Below are 4,704 nucleotides of genomic sequence, written 5' to 3'. Positions count from 1 at the left end.
ATTTAAAGAAGGCCTCAGTGTGCTCCTGAGCAAAAAAACTGTAGTTTCTGGGAGACAGCGGGCCGTATCACAATCAGCCCTCTCTGCAGCAGTCGTGCAGTCAACATGGAGGCTCTGTGTGTCCTCAGAGACTTTTCTCCTCTTCTGTCTGACAGGGAGCCAATGTTCGTACTTTGGTGAAACGGAACATTCAGATACAGACAGCAGTGAGACTGGGAGTGTATTCACTGATAAACTCTGAAAGCTCACAATGAGAACATTCAGATGTCTCCTTCAGCGATGAGCGCCCGGCAGAGACCTTGAACTGGGAGTTTGGGACATTTCATCTCTCTCCGCTGATCTGAGCGTGTTGTAGCTTACGTGGAAAAGGCCGTGGCGTTCCGATAAAACCATCGTCATCGGTGCAACAAGATGGAGGTGCGGAGAAAGAGGAGCGATAGAGGAGGCATGTGAAAGTGAGAGAAAGCGGAGATAAGCGTGGGTTGGTGGAGTCTGGCTGCTCCGGGGTCAAGAAGGTCAGTGCTGATGCAGAGCCACGGAACGTCATGAACCGCTGCAGTGTGGGAAAAGAGTGAAGGGGAAGAGGGAATATTTTCAGGTCTGTTTGGGATAATTGAAGTGCGTCCTTCAGCTGGAGCGCACGTCGGTGGTGCTTTGGTCCTGCACAGGGTGGGGGGAAATGAAGGGGAAGGGGGCAGGTCTGGTTCCCATTAGACCAGAGGCCCTGGTTCGGTTTGTTTGTACAGGCAGAACGTCCCAAAGGAGAGCAGAGGCAGCTTGACGTAGCTCCTCCCAGCCTACTGCCATGGAGGGAGTATCAGCTGCAGTCCTTCACTCTCTCTGTCTCCCTCTCACCCCTCCTGTCCTCGTCTCCTTTAGTGCGTCCTTCTCTTCCACCCCTCTTATGGACCAAAGTCCAAAGCGCGTCTTCTAAACTGTTTACGGATGTTTGCTGGTTATGTGCACGCAGAGAATTCCTGCCAGAGCTCTGCTGTCCTTGAAGCGGAGCCATGGGATGGATGTGTGGTTTCGTGTGTTCTTCTGTATTAATTGGCTCGCCTACACCGAGCGGGCATGCAGAGACAGGCCCGTTACAGCACTCACACGGGTTGGGCCACAACACGGCCGTCAGGCACAGAGGCCGATCAATAAAAACATTTTTCAACTTGTGCTAGGCCGATGCTTATGTAACACTTTTTCCATTAGAGCGTGGAATGTATTCAAGAAACGGAATCTGCGGCTCGTCCCTCTTTGTCGCCCCCTCAGGAGGTCTCCCCGCAGGAAGAAGGTTTCTTCTTGTTTCTACACCAGTAAAACGGTGGTGGCCCAGACTTGACTGGCACCGTCTTTGTGGATTGAGGCCAATAAAGGCCCAACGACCCTGTGACCACTTGCAGGAACACTAACAGGTAAATAAAAGCACCCAGACCGACTGAAGCAGCATGACTTTGACGCCGCCATGGTGTGACAGACAGGGTCATAAAGATCAGAGCGTGCAGCGGGCGAGACCTGCTGAGGCTGCGGTAGGATGTGGAAGTTCTCCACGCTGCTTTAGAAGAGTCTGGGTTGGGGGGTGGCTCCCTCTGTCCTCTGCAGGGAGCAGGGGATTTGAACTGTGATTCATGGGAGCCGGAATTTTGCTGTTACTTTTCCTGGAATTGTGGGTTCTGCCGAGGAAGGGGTGAGGGGGCGAGAGCGGTCCGAGTAAGAGCGATATTTCACTCGGGCTGATAAAAATCACTTCAGCTATAAAAGAAAGGCAGAGTGAGTGAATAATCTTTCTTTTTGGCGTCGAGCCTCTTCGGGGTCACACAGGTCAAAGGGCACCTCCTTAAAGTTGGACAGACCCCCCCGTTAAAAGCATTATTGCAACGGGCTGTGGTCATCGTGTGACTGAAGCATTCGCACGAGGAACAAAGCTGATGAAAAAAGCTGCAGCCAGTGAGGGAGCCTCCCAGTCTTTCCCACTGGGAGCGTCATAAATCTCTTCCAACCCAGTCGATAAAAAAACGAGATCATTTTGAAAAGTGAGACCCTGACTGGATAAATATTTGGAAACCTAAAATGAAGCCCCGTTACGTATTTATTGCAAGAGATAATGAACAGTGAGTCTGTTTGTCTTTATGATACGCAAAAGAAACGAATGTTGCATTCAGTCGACTTTCACTATGACGATTTTCACTATGACGACTCATTCGCCAGACATTGACTGTGCATTTCACGGTTGACCTGGGTCAGGTCCAACAGCCAGACATATCAGTGCAGTGAGGTGAGAGGGAAGACGGCATGGTGCCTGTGCCTTTCTCCAGCAGAGAGCTCCACCTGGAAGCTGCACTCTGCGTTTTCAGCCTCTTGCTTCTACTGTAATGACTCACGGATCTCAGGGCCCAGCCAGCCCATCTGGCAAGCAGCAGCATGACTTAACAGCCATCATCATCATGTGAGAAACTCACTCCCAGATGTGTGTCTGCCTGTCCGACGGATCCACTTGAAAACAATTGAGTGAGACGTCTAAATGGTGGGTGGCGTGCTGCAGTCCTCATTGCTCATCGTGAACTTGGTGCGGCAGTGAGCTGATGGACGGGTGCCATTTAGCAAAGTGATTATTTGGCGACGTGATGCGGCAGTTCTTTAGTCTGTGGAACCCTTCGCTCCAGTTAATTATCTTATCGCACACAATGCGCTTTTCTTTAATCCATAAAATGTCTATTTAAGGTTAAACTCCTTGATGGCAGCTGGAGACTTCCATCTAATTTCAGAGTATATTGCTGAAATTTCTGTGGGTGTAAAGTAATGTAGCACCGGTTTGGACTGGTTAGTGAGGTCATAACACGGTTAAAATTCAGTTGAATCAAGCTCCCCCTTTTCTAAAAGCCTCAACACTCCTTCAGGAACAAAGAGAAATGAAAAGGAAAATCCTCCACAGACGCCATAATTCTCTAATTAACGAGACATCCAGAAAATCTTCCGTTGATCCAGTGATTCAGTGCAATGTAGTATGAAATGTTTAATTAATGATAAAAACAGCATGTTTGATGTTGCGATAACAGGGAAGTCGCGCTCACTCGCTTCCACATAAAGGTGTCAAAGGTCATGGAAAACAGAACAGATGGGGCGAAAGGGGAAGATATTATCTCTCATGTAACTCCAGGAACATGTCAGCAAAGCCACGCGCCAAATCAGGAATATGCAAAACGACGCACTGCTATGATTCCGCTGCACGTGCTAACTTAAAGAAAAGAAGGGGGGGGGGCTCAGACCCTGGACTGTGGATTCTGTCAACGCGACCTGGGTGATTTGTGAAAAACTAAAGGCACTCCAGCTGTCGTCTGTAACCCGCTAAAGACGAGGATGGGAAGAATGTGTTGATCAAAGCGTGACCTCATAGGTGGCGTGTGAAGCTCGACCACAGGGGAGGGAAATGTGCACAATCAGTTAACCTCAACCCCGTTTCTACGCTGACTCTGAGCTTACAGGCTTTCTTAAAAGCAATTAAATATGAGTCAAAAATAAAAAAGGTGTCTCTGTCGTAATTCTACCTTCTAGCATGTTTCCCAGTTTAAAGGGTCGTTTCCCTTTTTAAACAGGATGTAAATAATCAGTAGTCTTGACAAGGCGGAAGACACACAACTCAATCTGCAAACAAATTCCATCCATCCGTGGAAATTTAGTTTATTGTGCCACAATAATAATCACGACCGCAGGAAACTACAACTAGCTTCATTGAGCCGCCTCCTGGGAGTCACACTGGCGAGCAACAAAACAACAGTGGTGCTCGAGGCTGCATCAGGGGGGTGTGATATTTACTCCCCCATTGGTCCACTGTCACTGCGCCTCACACGCTCATTCTCTTCTTTTTTTTACCACTTCGACGAGAGCTTGGTTCACAGAAAGCTCTGAGAGGACTACAGGACACGAGAGCAGCTGGGATTAAACTAATGGCCTTGCCCTGAACTATCTTATCTGATGACCCTCAGCTTTGACCCCGGCAGTCAAGTGCCAGGAAACAGATGATAAGTTCTGCTGGGGGGGAGAAATGTGCACCTACTGACACACGTGTTTGCACAAATAGACTTTCGTAAACGCTCTTCTCCAAACAAAGACGGAAACAGTGCGCCTCGAGCCACAGCGCACATGTGGAGATCGGCCTGTTTTGGCCTCCGTGTTTCAGTGAGCACGTCAACCTTCTCCAGGCAAGATTCTAATAGGTGCACGCTTGACCTGGTGACTGAAAGCTTATTTTATCCTCTATTGACTGACTTCATTTCATTTCCTTCCCTGCCATGCTTGTGCGCATCCAGGCCTCTTGAACTCTTTAAATCCTCTTTCTTTCTCTTCAAGGGTGCAGGGGGTCTGTTTTGTGTGCCGTGCGGGGCCTCTGCTGTGCAACACGTGTTCACCGCCTCTCGCTGCAACCTTGACAAACACGTAGCAGCCCGAAACTAAACAGCGACTCGAGCAGATGGCTCTGTGGCCGCCGCAGATGAGATAAACCAGCCAACCACGCTGTGCTCAAGCAAACCTCACAACAATGAAACCAAGAAAGGAGAAGATTAATTCCAGGTAAGGAGTCATGTATTGGTTTCTGATCATGTGCCCCTTGACATGTTCGGCTAACCTTTTGACCTTGACGTTTTCATGAAAGCGGGTTTTGACCGACGTTTAAAGGACAGAGATCAGGCCTGTTGCTGCACTTTCAACAGG

General features: G+C 49.0%; 1 protein-coding gene across 2 annotated transcripts in view; it reads left to right on the top strand.

Annotated features, from left to right (window-relative positions):
* The first annotated feature begins 367 nt into the window (after positions 1-367).
* The window catches only part of s1pr2 (sphingosine-1-phosphate receptor 2), a 22,027-nt gene continuing 17,690 nt past the window's right edge, over positions 368-4,704 (top strand). For both annotated transcript variants that reach the window (XM_029836299.1, XM_029836298.1), the window contains exons 1-3: positions 368-515; positions 1,207-1,409; positions 4,342-4,563. The gene's annotated coding sequence lies outside the window, so the exon portion shown is untranslated. The remainder of the gene's footprint in view (positions 516-1,206; positions 1,410-4,341; positions 4,564-4,704) is intronic.

This window comes from Takifugu rubripes, chromosome 5, assembly GCF_901000725.2.
Source record: "Takifugu rubripes chromosome 5, fTakRub1.2, whole genome shotgun sequence".
Classification (NCBI taxonomy): Eukaryota; Metazoa; Chordata; class Actinopteri; order Tetraodontiformes; family Tetraodontidae; genus Takifugu; species Takifugu rubripes.
The sequence above is the reverse complement of the archived record's forward strand: the minus strand, read 5'-3'. Positions and strand labels throughout refer to the sequence as shown.